Raw genomic sequence first — 27,034 nt, 5'->3', positions numbered from 1 at the left:
AAATCCCCAGAACTGCCATCAAGCCACACATTCCCCTTTCAACCCGCCTGTATCCTTTCCATTGATCTGAACAAGCATCATGACTCGAAGAAGGCAAGCACAGAGCACAGACTTATACAGAAACACAAGGGGTGACTCCAAGGACTATGCTGTACGTACCTACATTCAATACAATGGTATCACTATCCTTGCCCAAGAAAAAAACAAAACAAACTGGAAACTGAATTACCCACCACAAAAGGTAAACAAGCAGAAGGTGTACCTTTGAATGGCAATTCACTCAGAACAGTGGCAGCCACCTAGCAGACATTAGTGGATGTTTCCTTGCAACAGTGTTTGGAAATTACCAAATTAAGCTGGTATGAGTGCCAGACACTGAATCAGGGTGTGTATTTTATATATATCATTAATGGAAGAGCTCTTTGCTCACAAAGGGAGTGGGAGAGAAGTTGATAGCTACAGCATCACTGCACAAGAGCCCAAGTGATAGCAAGCATTGCAGGGGCAGGCAAAGCCCACAGCAAATGCCTCAGCATGCCAGCTACCAACACTGAGCTTGGGTAGGATGTCACACACAGTCTTTGCTTTTATTGTAGAGAGCTAAACTCCTCATTTTCTATCATCCTATATATTTAGCACAACTGGCTTTTCCCCATTTCTGGCTGCCTGAAAAATAACCTGTATCACCACCTTATCATAATTAGTATTTGCAGTTCCAGATTGTTTTCTAGAAAGCTCTCAGATATCTACTTAAAAACACTGAGGAATGGGTCTCAGCACATTTGACATTTAAAAACCACACAACAGCTAGTTCTTAAAATTATAAAAAAAAAACCTTAGTAGGCAAAATGTAATGCACATCTCCATCCCCTGTAATGTGAAAATATTTTTAAGACTTTCAAGAGGGAAGGCATTAGCTGTTGAACTTGAAAAGGTTAGGTAATTGTCATGCTGTCTGAACTTCTCAGTGCTTCTGATATCACATCAAGACTATTTTTGCACAGCAATGCTCTAAAATTCATCGTTGGCAGCAAGTTCTGAATGGTCCCCGAATCCATTAACGTGTATGTGATCGCTTTCAAAGTGAACTTCTAAGAGAAGCATCTACAAAACTTCCTGAGTGCACTGTAGTGTCCAAGGAATTAAAATTACTTCTTCCTAAGTTTGTTAATAACTCATAGTGCACTGGCAGGCATTCTATGGCCAGAGAAGTCTGCACAACAGCACTCATTTGTAAATATCAGCTGCTGGGAATCAAAGGCATACTACCTCCAAAAGTGGAGGTAGAATCTAGCCTACTTCTCCATTAATTTCTACAATCTTCTTTTAAAGAAATCCAAATTGGTGGTCACCACAACCTCTTCTGGAAGCAAAGTCTATAGCTTAATTATGCAGCATGGGAAGTCATACTTTCCGCATATTCACAGCAACTGCTGCTTCATACCATTTTTATTGCTGCAAGCATTTGCATACCTCGAAGACCTCATAACTGTCTCTTTTTTAAAAGGCTTACTAAATACCTTTTATTTCTCATGCAGGTCAATGAAAACACAGTTTAAAAGGCCATATATGGTCTACTTAGCCAAAGGCCTGGGAGAAGAGGAATGTATTTGCCTGGCACACAATGTGTGACAAAGGTGCCAGGCGAGCTTCCCTGGGGAGAGCCTCCCAAAAGCGGAGAGTCACTGCAGAAAAGGCCTGTTCTTGTGCGGCCTCAAATGATGATTGCAGGGTTTCTACTTTCCTCTTGCACAGAAGAAGGGGGTTATGCAAGATGAAAAATGCATGCTCTGCTCCCCTCATAACAAGCCGCAGTTCATTGTGACATCTAAATTGAGCCTGTATCTCTGTGCTGTTCCCCATGCAAAGGACTATATGCTTTGGCAGGATGCACCTTGCTGACCAACAGGCCTAAAAGCAGCCTGTAATTATAATTACACCACTTTTCTCCAAGTTTCATTTGGGGTTCCTCTATAAATTGAGTAAATAGCAGACAACTGAATGAAGGCAGCTTGCCTACGACTACTTGCCTTTCCATTACCATATTGAGGCACAGAGGGGATACTGGCAATGTTCTATAATACACGGATCAACCTGGGCAACACTGAGACCCATCACTGCTCCAGGACATGATGAAAACCCTCTGCAATGCACCTAGGTTCTATGGCAGATATCCAAGGGTGTCTTGACAGACAAAACCCAAATCAGAAAAGAATCCCAAAATGGAAGTAAATTTGAAATTACCGGCTGTAGCAGTTGAGCTGTTTGAAAAGGACAAGGACGGCCCAGGTTCAAATCCTCACCCAGTCTCAGTATTAATACTGTCATCACCAAACCCAAATAAGGATGTTTTGGTGCCATCTCATGGCAATGCAAGCAGATTTCTTTTGTGAGGATAACACAAAGATTATCTGTGTTGGTGTCTGCAAAGGATTCATATTTTCTTGCTTGGAACTATACAACCTGCCTAGCTTCTATTATTAAAAAAGGATGTTTACTCAAAAGTGTAACATTATTGTTAGAGAGCATACAGAATCAGTTTATATCAGTACAAGATGGATGTCGCTTACTTATATCGCTTTAGTATGAACCATAAAGCATTACAATGAAAGGCACTCAGGCACAGCAAATCTTGTTAAATGCATTTTGATAACACCAGAAAAGGCATCCATCGCTTTCATTACTGCTGCTGCAACATATTTCACAGTTAATACTAAACAGATCTCATTGAACACAATCAGGCTAAGCACTGGGTTTCAGCAGATTGTTTATCTGAGCATGCAATTCCTCCGACACTTTTCACGTCAAGTAATTGACCATCACAAGAAGAAGAAAAAACTACACAACCAGCTCTGGCCAAAGCTCTTTTGTTTCAAGCCGGCCCTTAAATTTTCCATGTTCCTTTTATTGCCAGAATATTTTAGAGCCTGCAAAAAGCATTTCCGCTGCCTTCCATTACTTTTAAGGATACAGTATTCTACTGATCTGCTCCCGCAATGTTCCATTCACTCTTACCTAAATTGCACCAATATATCAAGCAGAGCACAAAACCAGCCTGAACACAACTTAAGCCTACAATATTGTGACAATGCTATTTTGTTTTTGTTTTTCAAAATGCCAATTAGCTCCCCAATTCCTCTAGATATTAGTCATTCAGACAAGGATGCCAGTAAGCATTAGATGCCAATCATTCAAATCCCACCATAAATATTCCAACCCACTGCTCTGTTTTAGATTCCTACTACCTTGGGCAATTAAAGTTGCAACTCCATTGTATGGACACTGATCACTCCAATTCACCCCACCCACCCAAGGTCTGCACTTTGGATTATCAAGGTTTGCACAGAGTCTTAAGCATGTACATCCCAACCGCACTAGACATCCCAACCGCACTAGACTATACACTTCAAATCTTTGGTGTACAGATTGCGTTTCTATGCATATTTGTTCCTATGTAAATGTGATTATCTTGTTTTAGGGTACATGTGGTGGTGGGGCACATCTATGTAAGGGACTAAATCAGTTGATGAGCGTAGGTTAAATCCTGTGCAGTTCAACTGCATGTGCCAGTTCCCCTGCTGCAAATAGGCACACACAGCCGGAGCACAGCATGGGGCTGTCTGAAAGCCCTTTTGCAAATAGCCCTACCTTGCTCTTTAAACCTCCCATTTTCTGAGGTTTAAAGAGAAGCACAGGGGTGCCTGCAAAGGGGCTTTCAAGCAGTCCCCTGCCATGCTTTGAAGTTGCAGCAATCAGATCCTCAAGGTGCAGCATCTCCGGATGCTGTAGTGACATCATGTGATTGACAGATGGGTAGTCCTAGCCATTTGTCATCTTTGGCCTAGTAGGGGTGGGGAGATAATAATCTGTCCCACTGGCGAGGATGGAAAAGTTCCCAGCCCCTGGCAAAGGGCCTGAAGCCAAACCAGCTTGATTCTATCACATATTTAAGTGGTACAATCCGAAAGTTACAAGAATACATTGGTTTGGAGTCTATCCCCATGCTATAGTCCCAATACAGTGGTACCTCGGGTTACAAACACCTTGGGTTACAGACTCCGCTAACCCGGAAGTAGTACCTAGGATTAAGAACTTTGCCCCAGGATGAGAACAGAAATCGTGCGGCGGTGGCGCAGCGGCAGCAGCGGGAGGCCCCATTAGCTAAAGTGGTACCTCATGTTAAGAACGGTTTCAGGTTAAGAACGGACCTCTGGAACGAGTTAAGTTCGTAACCAGAGGTACCACTGTACTCTACTGTAAGCAAGCAAAGGTACATACAATTGAAATAATGGCATACTCTTTTCCTGTTGACCTGACCCCAGTGGCTATTTCCATGCCCTTCCTCCATTATGTCCAGTTTTAGACTGCAAGCCTGTTCCTTGTACATATACATAGATGCTATATAATATTTTTAAATCATATGATGTGTAGAGATGTAGCATCTTTTAAAATTTGGTCTTAAAGTCAGTACAACATGTAAGGCTCAAAATATTTGAAAACTGAAATTTTAAAAGTTACTAGCCTTGCTTTGCAGATAACATGGAAGCACAGACTACCGACCTCTGAGCAGGCTAGTTTTTTAAAATTGTCTCTACCAAAGTAGGCTGGCAAAGGAATGTAAAGAGCTGAGGGACAAGCTTCTCTTCCTCCACAGTTAGTAGGGAAAATAAGTGGACTGGCAGAAGAGAAATAGAGAGATCTACCTCTCCTTTTCCCAGTCCCCACTCAGTTGCCTTCATGGAATTCCTGATTGCCTTTGGTGAGTTCTTAAATGAAAGTGTGCAACAGATATTCATAGAATAGGCCACTTTCAACTCTCCCATTTAGACATCCATTGCATGGTGGAGGTTTCTCCCCCCCCCCTCTCTCTCATAGAAGGCAACTGGTAAATACAACACAGTATAAAACCCAGTACACAGTTTAATTAAAGTTAAAGTAATATATGTCACTGGGTGCTTACCAATTTTTTCATGCCAAAAAGAAGCATGAGCCCCTATTAATTATGGCTCTTTTAATCTGGCAAATTAGAAGGCAGAATAACGAGCTAAGCGAAGTGCTCGACAGATCTTTTCGCACTGAAAGATTAGTTTCTACAAATTATAATTGCCTTGGTTTAAGATACGAAGCAGCTATTCTTCTGGGCTTTTAACAGTGTTTGGCTGCAATTTGTATGGAGATGTGCTCTGAAACCTGCAACATAAAAGTGGAGAATGCAAAGTGAAAGTTACTCATTTTGCTACCAGGACTTTTGGGTCACTGCCTAGGATCCTTTCTGGTAACTAGAAACACCTCCAATATGAGTGAAGTTGACCATTCTGACTTTAGCCCAACGCAGTAAAACATGAAGCTGGACTTCATGTCTGTGATACTTCATGCTTCAGTCGATCTACTTCTTGGGTATCTAAGTGCTTTACCAGAAAAGATTAACAGGGTTGAAATTTTAGCTTCAGTGCCATTCACTGAAACAATAATAAAGAATCACAGCTTTAACACACACACAAAATACTATTTTATGTGGGAAAGTATTTGATAAAAGCCAAAACTGGCCTCCAAAGTAAACAGGTCCTCTTCTTAGAGACAGATTGGGTAGGGGAGGAGAAAAGAGTTGGTATCTCCTGAATTTAGGGAAGAAGACAACAGTGCTCTGATTCACATATCATGCTAAATTGTGGTTTATTAAACCATGGCTTAATGTTATTTATGAACCCTACCTAGAAGCTTAACTATGATTTGTTGACAGCCCACAAACCACCATCTGAAGCCATGATTGTGACTTGTTTTATCTATGACTTTGTGTTACATATGAACCTAGCTCACTTCCTTAACCATAGTTTGTGATGCTCACCAAATCATTGCTTTTTTTCTGGGGGTACTCAGGAAAGGTTAAATGTGTGGCACTTACTGTAAAAACTTCATGTTGAGTATCGAGACCTTTCCCCCCCCCCCCAAATAAAAAGCACTGCACCCAACTATAAGTGCATTAGGCAAGAGCAGCCAAACTTTGGAGAAACAAGCTACAGTTAGTGCTACAGCTGTGCTACAGCTTGTGGTAATTCATGTTTGTTAAATGAACCATGGCTGCTTAAACAAGCAATGGCTTAGCATTATGTGCAAACCAGGTCATGTGAAGGTTTAAAGCAGGGGTGCAGAACCTATTGCAGCCTGAGGACCACCACATTCCCTCATGACTAACCTTCCAAGGGCCAGAGACAAGGAGTGGACAGAGCAATGGGTATGACCCTTACTCAGGTACAGTTTGCAGCATTCCAGCTACACAAAAGTCAGAGGTTTCTATATAAACCCATACACTGTCCAGCCATCCAAGCAAGCGATATCATAATAGTTCAAGCACACATTACAGCAAATCATAAGCACTTGAGCGTGTGGCACAGGGCTGGTGAAGGGTATGGCTTGGGGAAAGTCCAAGAGCCAGACAGAAGCACCTGAAGGTCTACATTTGGCTCTGAACGAGAGGTTCTTCACCCTTAGTTTAAAGAAAGGTGGTATATATATTCATCCATTTACCCACATTGAGTAAAACATGACACTGCTACACACCAGAACAGTTTCTTAGAACAAGAACATAAACATTAACCAATTGCCACCAACCTCATTGTTTCATATGCCTTTATGGAGCTCTCCGCAGCAAGAAAAGCAGTTGCAGCACTTGAGAAAGAGAGAGGTGGAACAGAAGATTTATGCAACAGAAATTACGAGTTGGATGAGAGTATGTAAGCTTTCCTGAATCACATTTCTGAAAAGCAAACAGGCAAGCAAACTAGTGTCAATTCCTCCATGCACAAACTGGGTAGGGAGGGGAGAGGCTGGGAAAAAGACCATCAATAATATCTGTAGTGTATACAGCACAGAAGTCTATTCACGACCCTCACAATAGTTTGATTTGGCAATGTAACAATACTTGGCTGTATAGCTTGGATGGACACACAGTGTTGTCAGTTAGTGACCTTTAAATAGCAATGTTCCATCTTCCTGACACAAAAGGACATGGAAGCAAAAAATGGGAAGGGCAAGCTCATGTACCTTTCATGTAAGGCAAAAGCCCCACACTTCTGAGGTCATCTCATGCAAGAAGAAGCAGTCTTGGGTCATCACAGGAGCCCAGCATTCCTCCAGGAGCTTGTTCAAGATTCCTCAATTAGGGTAGCAGTGATGGTGGACAGGCTTCACCAACAGTGAGTTTACCAGCTGCTACTGATGCTGGCCTGCCATGTTTAGCCACAGGAAAGCATTTGATGCATGTTAAGAGCACAACACTGATTCCTATGGGGCAAAGGTGAGGTCCAGCAGGGCTCGCCATTCCCCTGCATGAACTGGATGTACATTCTAGAATACATTCCAAAATCCTCAGCATTCCCCACAAGTTGCACAGTAGTTGTACTAGGGTCCCTAGGCAGAAGATTAGCATGGAAAGGATTCCCCAAATGCAAGAACTTTGAAGTAGACCACTGAGCATTCAGCACTGTAGGACAGCCAAATTTGGGTCCAGTGTGTCTAATGTATCACCCCATATAACTCACTCTTGGAAAAAGTAAAGAATCAGATCTACTGAAATTTTGCCAGTGTGTTCACATTCACACTGTTCACATTATACAGGCCATGAACTGCACGCACAACAAACAGCATCACTGTAAACAACATGCATCTCTCAAAAATATAAGATGGAGTTATTCAGGAGTTCTAATCAATCCCAATGTAAGAGACAAATCCTTGCCTTTTACTCATTTACACTCAAGGCTGAACACCTATTTTTATGTATTGCCAGAATAAAGTAGTCAGTAACTAAGTTGACAATACTTTTTAATCTTACCAGGTTATGTACTACCTCAACCTGAACACAAACCACCACCACACAGAGTAAGCAAATTTCTAGCCTGTTCAGATGTGATTTCAGTTGCAGCAAATCCAGGAGCCACCACCCATCATTTTATGCTGCTTTCCCTTCTGGGACTTTCAGTTCAGCGGAATGCCCCAAATATCATTTTGGTTTCCTAACTGTAAATTTAGCCCAAATACACCAAACAGGGTTACTACCTTAGGACATATATATCATCAATTCCAAAAAAAGCAAGTCTCAACAAGCAAATCGGCACAGTAATGAAAACTGGTAGCATGCTTTGGGAACAAGCGTGCATACTTCTTACGATCATGCACATCCTCCCACCGTGATGGCTCCAAAGCTTTTAAATGTTGCAAGTTTTGTAGTAAAGGTTATTCTGAAGGCCAGCCAAGCTCTACTTTCTGAAATGTTTCAGTGACCCAACGCCTCCTTAAGATGTCAGAGCTCTGCCTGCCCTCTGGCACCAATCACCTTCTTTGAAGCCCGCAAAGGTTTAAAGAGACCAAATCGAACACTGGAGAGACATCAAAAGGCATAGAGGCCTGTTTGCCAGGGGTTTAAAGGGACTCGATGCTCAGAAAAAGCAGAGGAAGCAATTTAAGGCCATCTTGATGACAGAGGAAATCAAAAGGGCCTAAATTCATGGGGAAAATCACATCTCTGCTGCATGCACATCAGAAGCATATGGTGTGATGGAGAGTACTTTTGCTGCCTGTCCCTTTCTGGCTACAGTCCTTTGAAATCTCATCCTCTTTTTAGGGGGTAAGAAAGCATTTGTAATCAATGGAACAGCAGTTACTGTCCTCTTGCAACAGTCTTAAGCAACTGAAGTATGCAGCCAACCCCAACTCTGGGGATTCCAGGTTGTCACTAAGAACAGGGTGGAAACTTTATTCTAGAACAAAGCAGAATAAAATATACAGGCAACTCCGCATTTACGTGTGTTCAAGGCATGCGCGACTGCACACATTGTGGCAAACCCAGAAGTGGCATGAAAAGGGTCAAAAATGGCCCTAAAAGATCACAAAAACAAAATTTTGCAATCCCAGGAGCCCTTGCACCAATCTTTGAGACCTGTGGAGAGTTCAAGCAAGGAGGCTTGGAGGGAGTGATAGTGGTGGAATCTGCAGAGTTTTGGGCAGAATTTGGAGGAGTTTGGGGAGGAGGAGTTCGTTTTTTGAGAATTTTTGTGAGGTTTTTTTTTGGAGAATTTTTTTGAGATGGCACCTAAACGCAAGGTATCGTTATCTTCTTCAGGTGCTGAGAAACCCAAGAAGTAGTGAGTGTTGCCCATGCTACAGGAAAAATTGAAAGTGCTGGACTGTTTACAAGATGACATGACTGTGTGTGCTGTGGCACAGAAGTATTGCAGGAATGCGTCCAGTATACATGCCATTAAGATGCGGGAGAAGCAAATCCGGTCAGCAGTGACAGCGAGTACACCTATAACTGTGAAAGTCACCAGCCAGGTGTCGGACAAGGCCCTGGTGGTGGCACATAAAACACTGAACCTGTGGCTAGAGGACATGAACTGCCAGCTTATCCCCATCAATGTCGCTTCAATTTGAAGAACATATACACCAATAGTGAAGGTGCAGCCACAGACCAGGAGGCTGCCCAAGTATACCCTGACCAGCTGAAGAAACAAAAGTGCCAGCTGTCCATCAGCATGTTTCTCTGCAATATACCATAAGCAGCAAGCAAATCTGACCCACAGCCAAGCACTTTGAGGTACCGGTCTACCCTGCTTGTTGTTATTTCCACATTGTCCACCATTGATGAAGAAGACTGAGAGCCACCATTCATGCCAGTCTAATAAGTGCTGCTGGGGTTTTTTTAAAAGGGTTTCCAGAGGTTTAGAGGGTGTTTGCAGGCTTTTTCAATGGTGTTCCCACTTAATGCGATTTCACTTACACATGCGGTGCCTGTCTGTACACAGCTTTCATTGCCAAGCGCTTCCAAGATGTGAAAGACCTCTTTGCAGAGCAACTCCCACCTGAGGGCCACACACACAAATATCCCAAGGAAGTTTAATCCTAGTGAACACATCTCTCAAGATTTCAGCTACGCAGAGTCAACTAGGTAACCCTATGGGATGTGTGACAGCCATCAACCTTTCTTTATCATGCTTTCAATAGGAGTGCAGAGTCATTCCTTACTAAATCAGAGCAATGAAGAACCAAACTGATAAAGGAGGACAAAAGAGACACAATCCAACATTAACAACTGATGGTTACAATAAGAACAAGTCTGCTGCATCAGGTCAAAGGCACATCTTGCACAGCATCCAGTTCTCACAATGGCTGACCAGATGGAACCTGCAAGCTGGACATGAACACACAGCAGTGCAATATACCAGATTGTGGACTTTCCACCCACACACTTTCTACCCCACCTCATGTAACACTAGGAAACAGGCCTTTCTAAACGGATACAACATTTTAAGCAACGATTGCACCACACCCACAAAAATATTTTCAGTTTAGGAAGCACAGCTTAGCTGTATATCATGGACACTTCCATAGCAATGGTCAACAACGTACATGTTAGGCTGAGTCATCTGTGAAAACTCAGGGAGAAAAATAATAGCTGCTGAAAACCAGAGTTCAAGCTACCATCTGGCACTGAAGTAAGGGGTCAGAGCCAGAGAGTCCAAGGTTACCAAAACAGCTAAGAGCAATCCAGATGCAATTCAACAAAGCAGCCTGGGTCACCATCAGGAAGTCAGGGGTCACCTCCACACTAAGAGAGATGATCCAGAGTCACAAGCAACACCCATGGCTGAGCAGCATTCAAGTATTTATTCATTTATTATTTAAAGTATTTGTACCCTGCTCTTCAATGCAAAAAAATAAAAATAGACCAGATAGGCTTAAGTTCGCTTCTGCCTTCAGATTTACAGTCTAAAAGGACAAGAGATTGAGAGGGCAAAGGGTTCTCATAAGTGCTCTTTCTGCCAGGGAAGGGCAGGGGAAGAAGCAAGCTTCCTGCGGCTGCTGCTCCTTTGGCCAATGGAAAGGACCAGCTTGGTCTCCCTATTGCCATGATGTTCTTCCTTAGAATAAATGGAGAACAGCCTCCCATTGGCCTCTGATCCCCTGGCTGATGGGAGAATCAGACAGTACCGTCTTTCAGAATTTAATTAGGAAACAGGAGGAGGGAAGAAATTTATGTTTCCCAGTTCAGACATGGCAAGCATTAAAAATGGAAGACAAAAGTATAGTGACTCCAGCCCTCATAGCAGCGAGTCAGGATGCCTCTCTGCTAGAGCATGGCAACTGGAGCAGGGCGATATCTGGTTTTCAATATCACGATATATCACCAGCTATTCATTGCGATATTTCAATATATCACAATGTTTTAAATCAGGCTAGAACTATGTAGAGGTGAATGTGGTAATGCCCTGGACAACTGCTACTACTTATGGGTCTAACTCTTAAACTGATAAATTTTTATTTACGGTACCTTTAACATATTGTTAAAACAGTTATAGTACTGCTGTACTGATAATGTTTAAATTTGCACATTTTCCTCTAAAATTAAAGCTGTAGAAGTAATTCAGTAGCACAGATATCAAAGGTAAGGTGAGAGAAAGTTTCCTAAAAATTAGTTACATTACTAAACAAGAAAAAGCCAATTCACAATCACTGTCACACTTTTAGATATTCAAATATATTTCACTATTGAGTCTTAGTTGAATGTGTGTATCCCATAACACCAGTTATTAGATTGTCTGTTAATTTTCTGTTCTAAACCATTGGAAACCATTGGAAAAACAATGCTAAACAATAAGGAAGGCATTGGCTGCTCTTATGAAGAGAGAAGCAAGTCAACATTCTACATCTGGTCCAAATAGAGCGCGCGCACACACACACACACACACACACACACACACACCATCCACCCCAGTCATGCCACATGCCTACTGACCTTCCCCTGAACTCCCAGCTGAATCAACAGCAAACAATGGATTCTGCTGGACTGGCATGGGTGGTAGATACAAATCCCAGTGCCACACATTCCCCTACAACTCCAGAAACCCCAGCTGTGTGCCACGACACCAAATCCAAAGTAGGGAAATGTCCTGCAGAGACATACCCTCAAGAAAGCTGCCAATTGCACTGTGAAAATAGCAACCTCTGCAGTTCAAGCAAAGCTTGCATTCAAGGAACTTAAAAGCACGGCAGCATCTGAGCACTAAGGCTGCCTTGCACCCGTCAGCTTTCGCTCCCACATCACCTTCTGATCCTCTCCAAATGCTGAGCGAACAGAAAAATCTGGTTAAATGCACAGAAGAGGCATTTTAATGAAAAACTGCAAATCAAAGCAACAAGGTAAAAAAAAAAAAGCTAGGCACAGGAAAAACATCAGGCATACAAAGAAACAATAAGAAGAAATGGAAGTGTCAAAGCAGCAAAGAGAAAGCATTTTAATTTAAAATGAAAAGGGTGATGTGAGACAAATACCTTTTATATATATAAAAAATAACTAAACTGAGGGGGGAGGAAAAACAGGAAAGAACACAATGCAAGAAACAAAGCAGAAATACTATTTCTTTTCAAGTAGGAAGGGGGAACTGCAGAACGCACAGAATAGAGAGCGAGCCTATATAAAAAGGTCTTAATTTCTAATACAGGAGCTTCCCACGTAGTTTGCATTAACAACATTTTTAACAAGCTGCTTAGGGCCTAAAACTACAGTGAATTTAAAATGTACAGAAGACTGCTAAGCTACAAGCAAACTTGAGACCTGAAGCTCAGAGCATTAGCTTCAAAAGCCTCTTTGCCAGATTTTAACACATGCACAATATGAATTAGGACTGCTCAGTTAGATGACATGAAAATGGTTCCCCAACTAACCGGGAAGAACTTTTTTCTTTTAAAAAAGTCATCATTTCATAGAAGAGCCCACACAAAAAACATGAAAAGCCAAACTGTTTCTTCGAAACAGCACCCCCCTTTTTCTGTTACAAAGGAAGGAATGCCTCCAAGATGGGTCCTGATACAGCACATGTAGCTTTTAATGATTGCCTTTTTCTGTGCTTTTAGCTGCTTCTATTTTAGCTATAAGCCACTTTGAGTCTTTGTCAGGAAAAAAGGCAGGCTATAACAACAACAACAACAACAACAACAACAACAACAACAACAACAACGGCATCATAAAAAACGAAGGAAGGGCTTTTCCCCACTCCAAAACTGCTGTTCATTCACATGAAGACTTAGTTAAAGAAACTTACTGAAGCAGTCATGCAACAGTCTTAACTTGTGTTCAGATAAGAAAATTAGAGGTTATATCCAATGTAAGCCCTACTCAGAGTAGAACCCTTGGAATAAATGGACATAGGACCATTCATTTCAAAGGGGTTACTCCAAGATAATCTGACAAGATACAAGCCAGTTTCCCCATGTTCGGTCCTTGGAAACATCTGGGTTAATAGGCACTGTAAAAATATTCAAAATAAATAGAATCTAAATGTATTAACAGGGAAGCACCCTTCATAAGAACATACTAACAGCCCTGTTAGATCAGACCAAAGGCCCATCAAACCCTCATCCTATTCTCACAATGGCTAACAAGATGACTATGGGGAAGTCTGGAAACAGGACCCAAAACAATAGTACCCTCCCCACTTGTAATAGCCAGCAACTGAGACTCAGAGGCATACTGCCTCACAACTGGATTTTCTATTACCCTACATTGAGAAACAGGCCACCAGCAATAGAAACTGCATTTACTAGAGTTAGCCCTGGCCCACAAGAATTTATGCTGCAGTGATTCTGTTCCAAGTCTTCTTAATTTTTGCTGCAACAAACTAACACAGCTATCCCTCTGCAATCTGGTCCCATGGAAGTTAAGGCTCCCCTCCTTCAGGTTATGTAGAAAGAAACAAGCTTTCCCTAGAAGATTTGAGGATTAAAATCTTAACTGGAGTAATGCATGCCAGCCACCTTCTCTTTGAGTAGAAGCTAATAAAACTATGAAGGCTTGATCTTCACTTGAATTCAGGAAGACTCAAGCAACTGGGTTTAAAACATGTCAATCAAATCCTGAGTTCTCCACATACATCAAATATTAGCACTGTATTGTGTCCACACCTTGACATTCCAGACTTGCTTTTATACCTGCTGGCTCACCAGTGCAAAGAATGCTATTAAAAGCACTTTGGATTGTAGCAAAACCAGTTTCGAATGTGGTTTGTTTTAGAAACAAAGAAAGCTGCCTTTCACTCACATGGGAACCACAAGAAGAATTCCACATGCATTTGCTAACACTCCCCATCTCCCCCGCCCCACCCAAAAGTAAACCACCACATCTTGGGATTCTCATTTTATATCTGAGCCCTTAGTGCCTCCCAAAAATTTAAATCCTCACTCTCACAAATTTATTTTGCTCTAAAGAAAAAAATAAAAGATTCGCTACCACAAATTAATATGTGTGTGTAGCACAGATTGTATTGGGCCATTTTCCAGAGACAAACTGCCAATCAAATGAGAGCATCAACATAAACTACCAAAAAAGCAGAGAGTCAAAGTGCAGAAAAATCTCCAAGCTGTCAAGACATTGCCTTTAGAACAAAGACACCAATATCCTGTGGTGTTTTTGAAAACAAATTTAAGTGTTTGTTCTTTTCATCTTATTTTTGTTTTTAAAGCAAAAGATCAAAGGGGACCCTAGTTGCCAAATAGAAAACCCTAAGAACCACATAGAGAGAAAGGGAAGCACGGAGGGGGGAGAAGAGGGCTAAAGGCTTCAAGTAGTTCAGAAATGACATTTATAAATGAAAAAAGGCAAAGGGGCGAAAAGCTGAAAGATTTACCATCACCCCATTGGCTAGGGAAAAAAATCCCCATTCTAGATATTTCAAAGCAAAAAAAGGAGCCAGGTGTTTTCCATTGCCCTCTTGCCAAAAAAAGTATAACAACTGATTCGGTTCAAATCTCATAATACTAAATCAGCTCCATTTCCTAAAGGTTTTTTTAAAAAGAAAAAAGATTCACTTAGGTGACCTCTGCAGGAACACAGAGAAAGAGCAGGTCATCAAGATTACATTTAGAAGTCATTTTCAACCTTTCCCTGCCAAGGGAGAAAGAGAGTCTGTTTAAACTTCAAGAGAGTGCAAGGAGGGAAGATCTGAAGTGATCTGGAAAGGGGCTGTAAGGCAGGTTCCCAACTCCTGCTCTGTTTCAGCTGGAGGACCACATTCCCTTTTGGAGTACCTTCCAGAGGCTGTGAACCAGTGGTGCCAAGGGCAAATGTGGTCAGAGCAATGGATGCAAGACTTACCTCTATCCAGTACGCTACATCCCAGACACACAAAAATTCAGTAATTTACACAAACGACTTCCATCCTTCGTTCACCAAGCAAGAGGCATTATGACCATTCCAGGGTGAATTCTAGCCAGGCAAAAGAGCAAGGAGCAAGTTTTGTGAGGACTGGGGAGAGGAGCTGAGAGCTCAGTTGCAGCATGACCAGAGGAGATTCTGGACAGCCAGGCAGAGAGAGGGCTGCATTTGGCCCCCGAGCCCAAGGTTTCCACCACTGTTATCAGATGCCGGATAGCAAGTGATGGGGAAATACCTAGGGAACCAAGTTGAGGAAACAATCCTGAGTTAAGATGCACCGATGCTCCAACTTCAAAGATGGCAGCTTTGGATATTTGGTAAAGCTCACCTGTGCTTCTGACATGGTACTGGCTTCTGTTGCTTAGACATGTCTCGTAGTGTACCAAGCTTGTTGGCAGCCACTGTCCTACCTTGGCTGCCTCCTTCAGTTTTCAAAATACAGTGGAACCTCGTGTTACGTACCGTCCTCCTTATGAATGCTTCGGGTTACAAGCTCCGCTAACCCGGAAGTAGGTCTCCTGGTTGCAAACTTTGCCCCGGGATGCGAGCGGAAGTTGCGCACTGGGGGCCCAGCGGCAGTGGGAGGCGCCATTAGCGAAAGCGCACCTCAGGTTAAGAACAGTTTTGGGTTAAGAACGGACCTCCGAAATAAATTAAGTTTGTAACCGGAGGTACCACTGTAGTTATTTCTCATCTCCCATGCCAGTTGCTCACCTTCAGCATGTTACCTTTGGGCTGAGCAAAGTCGTATCATTAAAAAAAAAAACAGAGCAAGCTCTCCTGCAAGTGACGCTTCCACAACTTCACAGGGCACACTGTGTCAAGGCAATATTTCACAGGTTGTCTGAGGCCCAAGCCCCCACCCCACAAAAATAAAAACCTGCATTTGAAGCAGCAAAACACTATATACCCTTACTGGTAAGTACAATTTCAGAACAGCTAATCAAGAACAGAACAAGGGAGGAAATAACCAGGGTACTAGACAACACAAGCTCAGGCTACATTGTCCTCTATAAAAGCAAAACAGAGAAGAGTCAATTTTGTAAGTATATAGGGGACTGGTAGCATGAGGACTGAATCTCCTTCCCCACAATGCCCAATAGCTCATTGCTATTAGCCTCCAGATGCACAAATGGCTCCTTAACTCCTTCTTAATATTGGGAATGGCAACAAATGCTTGGGCAGAGCCCTCACCTTTTATGCAGCTTCATTGCTCAATCTTCTGAAGGACTCAAAACACAAGGATGTAGGAATGAAAACAAAGGTAAATAAACAAAGAGGAAGGCCAAAGTCTCCATCACTCTCTGTACTGAGTGAGAGGGAATTAAGGAGCCCACTGTCTGTGTCTCAACATGCACAGAATCATGTGCATGTTGTGAGTGAGGACAGGGATGCCCAAATTCACCTCCATATCCAGCATCCCTCTTGCCTCTGGCAAATGCTACCAAAGCTCTGTGTCAAAGCGCCAGAAGCCACCTCATTCTCCATCAGACTTAGGAAGGAAATGTGGCAAGGGCTCAACCCTAACCCCATGCTGGTTGTCTGAAAGCAATTCAATGCCTCTAAAGCTCAGAAAGACATCAGAGACAAGAACTCAAACACTTCAGTGCAGATTCTGTGTTAACTGCAGATTAGATATCCTATCAAGGCCAAGCATGACTTGTGGAAGGGCGATAGCTCAGTGGTAGACTATCAGCTTTGCATGCAGAAGGTCCCAAGTTCAATTCCCCAGCATCTCCGGGTACGGATAGGAGAGGCTCCTGCCTGAAAACATGTAGAGCTGCTGCCAGTCAGTGCACATCTTCATATAAGACAGCTTCCTCTGTTGGGCCCTAAAAACACAGCCAGTGTTACTTACTTATTATTACTTTAAATTCTAAATTTAAGTTTCAAAACTGAAAATTTAAAAAAGTGGTTACAAAAATAAATATGATTTAAAAATTCCCCCAAAAAATTATTGATTATTTAATATTTCTAAGGTCTGCCTAATACAGGTCTGCCTTACTGGGTTCTATTTTGGATAAATGGGTCTTCTTGTAGTAAAATATAACAAAATAAGACCAAACTATAATATCAGTTGCTTCAGACATTACTTTAGAAAGATACTCAATTACGGTAAAAGGTATCTGAAAAGCTAGTTAGGCTTTTCTTTAAAAAATGTGTTCCAAAGCCAAGTGATAGCTTGCAACTGTGTGACAGAATTAACGCTTTGAAAGAATTCTTGTTAGTATTTCATTTCATGAACATTACAACAATTCATGAAACAGAACCCAATAACGCAGACAGGTATTTACAAAATATTTATTCTAAATATGATCTCATTGAGAGCCAAAGATGAAAATTTGCAGGTAGCTCTTAAAAATATTAAATAATCAATAATTTTTTTTGGAAAATTTAAATCATGTTAATTTTTAATCACTTTTTTAAATTTAAATTTTGTAACTTAAATTTAAATTTTAAAGTAAGTCCATCATGTGACATATCATATTAAAGCTCATAAAGTTCTGAAGGGATTGATGTTTTAGAGTGGTGTTTTTACTTTCTCAATTCTGGGCTGAGCTTTTAAGGTTTTTGTGTAGTCCAGCAAGGCCGAATTTTTTTCAAACCCTTATAATTCACAAAGGGGTGAGAGAAATAATTAAAATTTTAGATTTAAACTTAGTTTTGATCATTCAACAAGTGTACAAAATATTAAGAAAATTGGATTGACATGAGGTAAAAAAGTTTGATCACTTGATATAGAATAACCCTCTTGTGAAAACATCACTGACCAGGGAAGAGCCTCTAGAATTGACTCCCAGTTCCATTTGAGCATCTTCACAATCCATTCTGACTATCGGTCCAGAAAATGTTAAGTCGTCTTCTTGCAAACAATAAGAGTAATTCCAGACACTTTCTTTGGCCAAAATAATATTACAGGCAAATATTATGTTCATTGATTTAAAGCCACAAATGAGAATGCCAAGCCGCAGTTCTGCCACTGCACCCTACCTCAAAAATAAACTCCCATTAGTGTAAATGGATGTATGCATACATAATGAGAATAGGCTAATTTGTATTCTGTGGGTGAGGTAAATTAAAGATAAACAGAATCCAGGTCAATTTAGGTTGCATTAGTGAATACACCTCCTTTCCTGGCTCATTTTCATTCGAACTCATTTTTAACTCAGATTTGTTTTAATTTCACTTTATCACCTCTGAACATCTAGTGATTCTTTCCAATTTACTAGAGGTGGCACACAGCACAAGCAGCTTACCATGGCAATTAGTCTGATACCCATGCCCAATATTTTTATTATAGCAGGGGATTCACAAAGCATTTCAATGCATGCCTCCTCATCCATTTATATGATGGAACAGACCAAATGAAGCCCACAGTATGTTTTGAAACCCCAGAGACATCAACCCCATAGGGGAAAACAAGTCTTTATACAAAAAAGGGAGGAAAGGGCTACAGCCTCCTTTGAAAACAAAACCAGCAGTATTAGTGGCTGAGGCACACAGAGAAACTGGAGTGAGTCAAGAGAAATTAGGGAGGCCAACCCACGTTCCAAGACGATTGAATTTATCTGTGTCGTTTATTACGTATGTATGCTGTCTGTATTACATACAGGCTTTATTACATATGCATACTGCTTTTCCTCCACGGCACTTGGGGTGGCAGACATAATCTCCTTTTTCCCTGCCTATTGTATTTGACAAGACCTTACACTGAGGCAAGTGGCTTAATCTCCATCAGGTCTGTAAAATGACAATATGGCTTTAGATTGTTCCGAGTATGGTCAATCAATAATAAGAATGTCAGCATCCTTAATAATAGAACAAACTCAGTGATTTCAGAACAGCGCCCAAGATTTGTGCCTGCTCTGGCATCTTCCATCAGTTCTCATTTTGTGAACAGAGGGGTCACTATGCAAGCTTGAATAGGAGCTTTGCCTCCTAAGGAAGATGCATGGAGGAGAGGATTGTTATTCTAGCAGTGTCACCTACCTGGAGCAAACCCACACCATACATTTAAAACACCATACATTTAAATATATGTTGAATATTTAAAGCAAATGGCCTCCCCCAAGGAATTCTGGGAACTGTAGTTTGTTAAGGTTGCTGGAATTGTTGCTCTATGAGGGGGAAACTACAGTTTCCAGTATTCTTTGGGAGTAAGTCATATACTTTAAATGTACATTGGATGTGCTTTAAATGTATGGGATGAACCTGTCCTCCATCACATCCCCTGTGGGTAATGAGTTTTGTTTTATTTGATGCAGAGGACAGTCTGTTACATTTTATACACATTCCTGTCCCTCAAGGGCTATTAACCACAATAGCTAAATGTGTCCATGTTAGCATGTACAGTAATATACAACCAGAAATCCAGATGCTGGAAACCAACAAAGAAAAGCCATTCCTTCCATGCCCTTTTCTGGGAAACATCTGGCAGGACTACAACTCTCTTCATCCCTGACCACTGGCCATGCTGAATGGGACTAATGGGAGCTTGAGTTCAATAACATCTGGAGAGCCACATGTTGCCCACTCCTAGAATAAATGGTCCTTTTGTCCAATCCAGCAAGGCAGTTCTTCTGCCCTTGGGGGCTAACACTGTCAGAAGATACAACTTAGGAGTCCAGGCTCTGCAATTAGCTGGAAAAGCTAGCAGACATGGAGAGTTAAATTAATAATTCAGAGCAGGGTCTTGTCGAAGCTCATTATTACAAATACCTCCCACCACAAGTCAAGTCCCAGTGAAAACTCTTATGTTCAACCACTGACCTATTTCTTGGCCAGACTATGTCTTATAATGGCATCCCTATGAAATAACTGCTGGCCTAAAAGCAAGGCATGGAAAAGAGAAAGATATACAACAAAAAACAAGGAGGGTTATGAACCTGAAGCCAAAGGAATCTGGTTACTAGAGAAGCATAGATGGAATTTCATTACAAGGAGATTAGTTAATATTTGTTATCCATTGCCAAGGGCTTTAGAAGGAACAACTTACATTCGAAAGGATGCCAGGAACGCTTGGAGGTTAAGAAGTGAAGCAGGACACAAAAAGCTACCTTAAGCAGACAACCACCCTCTTCATCGTTGAGGGATTGGGGGGGTATACACAAGGGGATGGCAGAAAGCAGAAGACAGCTCACAGTTTGATCCCCAGACAGCTTCTGGTAGACTACCATGGCCTGCTGGAATCCCTGGTCTGATCCAGCAAGGGACCGCCTACATTCTTCTCAAGCAAGAGTGTGCTCGCAGATAATTTAACACAGACTAGGTAAAGGTAAAGGGACCCCTGACCATTAGGTCCAGTCACGACCGACTCTGGGGTTGCGGCACTCATCTCGTTTTATTGGTCGAGGGAGCCGGCGTACAGCTTCCAGGTCATGTGGCCAGAATGACTAAGGCGCTTCTGGCGAACCAGAGCAGCACACAGAAATGCTGTTTACCTTCCCGCCGGAGCAGTACCTATTTATCTACTTGCACTTTGACGTGCTTTTGAACTGCTAGGTTGGTAGGAGCAGGGACTGAGCAACAGGAGCTCACCCCGTTGTGGGGATTCAAACCGCCGACCTTCTGATCGGCAAGTCCTAGGCTCTGTGGTTTAACCCACAGCGCCACCTGCGTCCCACAGACTAGTGATGCCTTAATTGAGAAGGGATCCTAAGCACTCTTGTTTTGTACAGTAAATTTAAAATACACTCATAAAAAATTAGATTGGTGTACTGGAATACCACACAAGACTCGGGTCAGCCCACCTCTGCCACAAAGCGATCCATATACAAACATACCTTGTAGGGTTATTGGTTACTCTTGCCAGTGTTAGAAACTCAGATATATAATCTAATTGCCAAATGGCACCTTAAATATGGGTTGCATTTGCCACAATAGAATTTCTAAGTGCAGGTTTTTTTTTGGGGGGGGTTGCAGTGGGATTATTATTTTCATCATCATCATCATCATCATCTTTATACCACTTTATATTTTTTGAAACAAATCTCAAAGCAGTTTACAACACATCAAAGCATCAAATAAAACACTCCAGAATAAAACAAATTTGATCTTCAAGGAAAATATTTCAGATCTTTCTCTAAGTGACATTTTGCTTTCCCCAGTTGCCGACCTGGCATCTAGAAATCTCCCCAGGTGGCAATTGGACCCACACCAGTCACAAAACGTGCCTGGCACCTGACTAGTTTCTGACACTGTCTGAAACATGAGAAGGTGTCAGACTCTCTTTATCAAAATCAGTACTGCCTGTTCTGGCTGGCAGCAGCTCTCCAGGATCTGAGGCAAAGAAAAGGCTTTCCTGACACCTCCTACCTGAGTCTCTCAACTGGAAAGAGCCAGGAACTGAACGTGATAATTTCTGCATGCAGAACAAAACACACCTGTCTTGTGGACATAAGGTGCTACATTCAGGAATAAGGAGGAATGAATACATTGTTACTCAGAAAGCTCTGGCAATTTTCTTTGGAGGAATAAAGGGAGACCACTCTATGCAAATTGGAAGCCCAGGATTGTATCCAACTGAGTTCTACTCAAAGTAGACTCACTGAAATGTATGGTCCTAAGACAGTCATGCCCATCAATTTCAATGCTTCTACTCTTCGGCTGACTTAACACTGGCTACAACCTCTAGAGTTTACTGTTATCACCTTTGAAATTCACTCACACACAGGAACAGCAGGAGAAGCTAAGTCTAAGAAAGGGAAGAGGAAAGAAGGAGCTTTAGGTGGATGTTGGCTTTTCTTCCATTCACCTTGGATGGCCTCTCTCTAACCTTGTAAAGGCAGAAGTAATGGAGTAATGCTTCCCAGCTAAAAAAGCAAGGGGGGAGAGAGAGAAGAGGAGGGGGAAATGCTTTATTTCTCTGTAGGCAAGCATGGCTCTAACTATGAGAGAAAGTGAACAATAAGATCCCACCCTAGGCATTGTGTGGGTCTCTCCCTCTCTTTCCTTCAGTCCTCACTAACTAATAGATTAGCATAGCAGCTCACCACCCACAAGAAGAAATCATTAAAACGAAAGAAATTGATCCTGGCAAATAAATTATAGTGCATGCTCCAGGAACAAAACCAAAAGAAGTCAATCACTTTTTAAATCAGATTCCACACCCAGTAACTGTACTTCCCTCACCCCAATCTTCAGGCTCCCCACATCCTATGAAAGCAGTCTACACACATAAAAGCACACCAAATGGGGTGCTATTGTATGTATTTAGCACCTAGCTGTGCCAACAGTTAAGAGTTAAATTAAGTGTTAGCAACAAGAGTAAAATACACTTATAATTTCTTGCTTGTTGTAGAACATGACATTTCAGATATATTTGTTAATTGAAAAAAAACAAAGGCATTCTAAATCTTGACATACATTTGTAATAAACAGAGACCAAATGTTTATATCACTTATAGTAATGAATACTATTGACTGGAGTTTCACTTTACAGCAGCAGAACTAGGCACACACACAAACCACAAAAGGGGATATATATATATACACACACACATATACCGGTACACTTTTTTGTAAAATGACATGGTACTATAAAACCCAGAAATAAAGCTGTTCACAAGCAAAGTCAGCCACTAAATTAAAAGCAACAGCAAAACAGTATTCAAAAATAAACCAAACTCAACCACATGCTTGAATGAATGAAGGAATGAATGAATGAATGAATCATTTTGTTTTCTTACAGCCAACTTCACCAACTGTTATAGTTTTCAGGAGTTTAGCTTCTGCTCTCTCCCCTCCCACACCTCTCTGTTCTCAAATATCTTCCAAATCTTAAAAAGAGGGGTGAACATATATGTACTGTATGTGGCTGTGCAAGTCAAAAGCAAGTATCTCAGAGAGGGTGTCTGTGATTGATACAATCTTCTCTTAATGCAATCAATGCAAACATCATGCATTCATTCACAAAATGGGGCACAGCTTACTCTTTCCTAACAACCCATTTGGGAGGGTTTGTGTCTCTCTCTCTCTCTCACACACACACACACACAGAGAGAGAGAGAGAGAGATCACACTGGGAATGGTTATCAACTAAAACAGTTCACACACAAGCTGTACTAAAATAAAAAAGGGAAGTTGATATGTTTCCATATTGTACAGAGAATAGTCTCTTCCCATCCCCAAATCTTCTACAAATCTTCCATCTATTTAAAATGTGCATAGAAGACAAAGTTATCCTTTATTTTTTGGAGGGGAGGGGGTTTCACCAATCAGTGACTGGTAAAACAAAGAATGAATCTAACTAGATATCAGCAGTGGCAGGAAGAAAGCAAATGTTACAAATCACCAATTTCAACCTCTTTTTGAATTGCATCCACATGGACTCCCAATATCCATTCAAGAGTCATCTGAAGAATTCAACACTCATTCCGATTCATAACATGCACATACACAAAAACCCAGTTTCTCAAAACACTTCATGGAGTGGCTGGGGCAGAATCAGTCTCTAACAACAAAATCTCCAGTTCTCTACCGAAATCTTTTTGAGCTACATGTGAAACCACCAGGTGTTTAAAGGGGCCTTTTAAGCACACCTCAACCAAAACACACACATACACACACAAAAACCCTTCCAATTTCCCACCTACCCCATATCACTTCCTGCACAAACCATGGGGAAGGAAATAAATAAAAAAGCAAAAAGCAATTCAAAGAGAACTTCCTTACTCACCTTCACCTCACAGATCACACCATCAGTAGATTCTTTTTGGTGGTGGGGGTGGGGGACAATGGGTAGATCCCAAGGAAAGTCTGAAAGAAGCAGAGGAAGAATGGGATGGGGAAGGGAGAGTTGGGGAAGGGTCAGGGCTAAAATGTATGTGTTGCTGAGGATTTGGGTTTCTGGGAAAGAGGCTATGGAAGCCCCCCAACAAAAAAAGGGGGGATAGAAAGAACGAGATTGTGGAGGAAAAGCAAGAGATGTGGTGATGGGAGGGGGCTTCTATTATGAATGGAAGCAGGGGAGGGGGAGGGGGGGAGACTGACTCAGTTGGATCCTCTGATGCTTATGGAGTCAGATTCTTCAGGGTTTGGGGTTGTTTCTTTTAGGGGAGGCGGAAGAGGCCAAAGATTGAGGAGGGGCCCGAGACTGTTGTGGGAGGAGACAATGTGCTCAGTGGGGGTGGGGGGCGGATGAGGGGAAAGAAAGAGGGATTGAGAGAGGGCTGGGGGGTCGTGCTAGAGGAGCAGGAGGAAGCCAGTGGGGGTGAAGGAAAAAGATGGGTGAATATTGAGGAGGGGGGAGGAAGAGATAATCCAGCCAGCTCAATGCACACCCTCCTCTTTTCCTTCTGTGGGGAAATATATATGCAAAAGCGGGTGAAGGGAGAGAGAGAGAGAGATAAGCAATAATAGCAGCAGTGTGAGCTCCTCTCTTTTCTTCTTCCTCTCTCTCTCTCTCTCTCTCCTTCCTTCTCCTCCTCCTCCTCCTCCTCCTCCTCTTCCTCACACAACCAAAGAGACACCCAGCAACCACCCCCAGACAGGCCAGCGCCACATACCAGTATCGCGCCTCCTCATTGGCTGCTGGAGCCGGTGTGTGCCTGTCTATGAATGTGCGTGTGTGTATATAGATGTGTGCGGTGGGGGAGGAGGAGGAGGGACCTCATGACCCCGGCAAAGAAGCCGCGACCAATCAGGGCAAAGGATGGAAGTGATTTAAAAAAGAGTGTGTGTGTGTGAGAGAGTGCATATGTACGTTTGAGTGAGTAGGAAGGGAGCGGGATTGGGATTGGGCGAGGCGGGAGGCCGGGGGCGGGGATTCTTCCTCGCGCCCGCGACGGTTGGCGCGCTGAGCTTGGGGGTCGGGGGGGGGGGCGCTACTCCCCTCCCCCGCCCTTCGCCCTCAAATACAGGCAGTTTCCCCTCATGTATTTTTGTATCTTCAAAGTGTGTGGTTGTGGGTTCCCCCCCCCCGCGGTCCCTTCTTTTTATTGAAGTTATCTAGCTGAATTTCTTTATATCTCCCTTATGTAAATTCTATTAATTAGCATATTACTGCATTTAATAAATGTATGTTGGAGTCTCTATCATAAGAGTTTTCATTATGCCACCGTATAAACGTGAAATGTCGCCATGATCATTTATTACATGTGTAATCAGTGCCGGATTTACGTTTAAGCTAAACAAGCTATAGCTTAGAGCCCCACTCTCTTGGGGGCCCCAAAAAAAATTAAAGGGGAAAGTTATAAGATAAAAAACAAATAAAATAAAACCTACATACAGCAACAGTGTTTTGTGTTGTTTAGGTTCTTATTTGTTGTGTGCAAATCTAGGTCCTACTATGGACCTATTTCATAAATTACCATATACTGTAGCATATATTCAACACACAAAAACAGCAGCAATTTGTTGTTGACAAGGGACAGCTGGACATATAAAGGGCCCCATTACCTTCAGTAGCTTAGGGCCTCATCAAACCTAAATCCGGCCCTGTATATGCTGCCTTTCATGGGGAAACCCCAGCCAGATAGGCGAGGTATAAATAATAAAATTATTATTGTTATTATTATTCATCTGAAGATCGGGGGCAGTTCACAACATAAAATGAATGCAATATGTTCACCATGTGTTGGTTATCGGCATGGGCATCATCCATATATTAATTGTGTACTACACTAAGGGATACATGGAGCAGGCTATCATTGATTTTCTTTACTGCTGAATGCCAGATCTGCTTGGAGTAAGACCTCCCTCATCCACGATCAGATTCTGGACCAGAAGGTCGATCTGGTCCGTATGGCTTGAGACCTGGGTGGGTGAGCCTGGCAGAGTTTGCCTCACCCCGCTACTCCCACATGGGTACTCTGCAGCATCATGGCTGACTTGAGTATCAGCGACGGGAAGTTGCTGTGATCTATAGAGATCCCATCTCTCTCTTTCTCCAGGCTCCCTGCCCATGGAGAACCTGCAAATGACTCTATAAGGGCTCCTGTGTCCCCCATAAGGGAATAAGGGGAGATTTTAATTTATTAAAGGTAAAGGGACCCCTGACCATTAGAACCAGTCGTGGCCGACTCTGGAGTTGCGGCGCTCATCTCGCTTTATTGGCCGAGGGAGCCGGCGTACAGCTTCCAGGCCATGTGGCCAGCATGACTAAGCCGCTTCTGGCAAACCAGAGCAGCGCACAGAAACACCGTTTTTCTCAAGCAAGAGTGTGCTCACAGATAATTTAACACAGACTAGGTAAAGGTAAAGGGACCCCTGACCATTAGGTCCAGTCGTGACCGACTCTGGGGTTGCGGCGCTCATCTTGTTTTATTGGTCAAGGGAGCCGGCGTACAGCTTCAAGGTCATGTGGCCAGCATGACTAAGCCACTTCTGGCAAACCAGAGCAGCGCACAGAAACGCCGTTTACCTTCCTGCGGGAGTGGTACCTATTTATCTACTTGCGCTTTGACGTGCTTTCAAACTGCTAGGTTGGCAGGAGCAGGGACTGAACAATGGGATCTCACCCCGTTGCGGGGATTCGTTTATTACAGTGGGGATATAGAGTGTGTTTCCCTGCCGTTGGGCAATTGGGACATTTGAGGGAATCTGCTGGTTTACCACCCTGTGCCTGAGCTGACGCTGGGACTCAGCTACACAGCTTCAAATAAAACGTTTTAAGTGTGTTGTAAAGTGCAATATACAAATGTGAGATTAGATGGTGACGGTGAGCTATGGCAAATTCAATATATTTTTCAAAACTTTTTATATATAAAAAAAAGCATTTTCACAGCAGATTTTTTTATATGTCTGTAGTTTTCACCTTGGTCTCAGAGGACTGCTGGTTCTGGGAGACCTCAGCATTCATTTCAAGGTGAATGGCCCTGGGGCAGTGGTGGA

The 27,034-nt window shown here is 42.4% G+C and overlaps 1 protein-coding gene across 16 annotated transcripts in view; it reads right to left on the bottom strand.

Annotated features, from left to right (window-relative positions):
• The window catches only part of RERE (arginine-glutamic acid dipeptide repeats), a 344,648-nt gene extending 319,777 nt beyond the window's left edge, over positions 1–24,871 (bottom strand). For 5 of the 16 annotated variants that reach the window (XM_081870753.1, XM_081870754.1, XM_081870745.1 and 2 more), the window contains exon 1: positions 23,880–24,659. The gene's annotated coding sequence lies outside the window, so the exon portion shown is untranslated. Of the gene's footprint in view, positions 1–23,879; positions 24,662–24,708 lie in introns of those variants that run through there. The other 11 variants (XM_081870737.1, XM_081870756.1, XM_081870755.1 and 8 more) reach the window with 4 other exon arrangements.
• Positions 24,872–27,034: the final 2,163 nt, after the last annotated feature.

Source organism: Podarcis erhardii (genome assembly GCF_964252035.2).
Source record: "Podarcis erhardii genome assembly, chromosome: 7".
Classification (NCBI taxonomy): domain Eukaryota; kingdom Metazoa; phylum Chordata; class Lepidosauria; order Squamata; family Lacertidae; genus Podarcis; species Podarcis erhardii.
The sequence above is the reverse complement of the archived record's forward strand: the minus strand, read 5'-3'. Positions and strand labels throughout refer to the sequence as shown.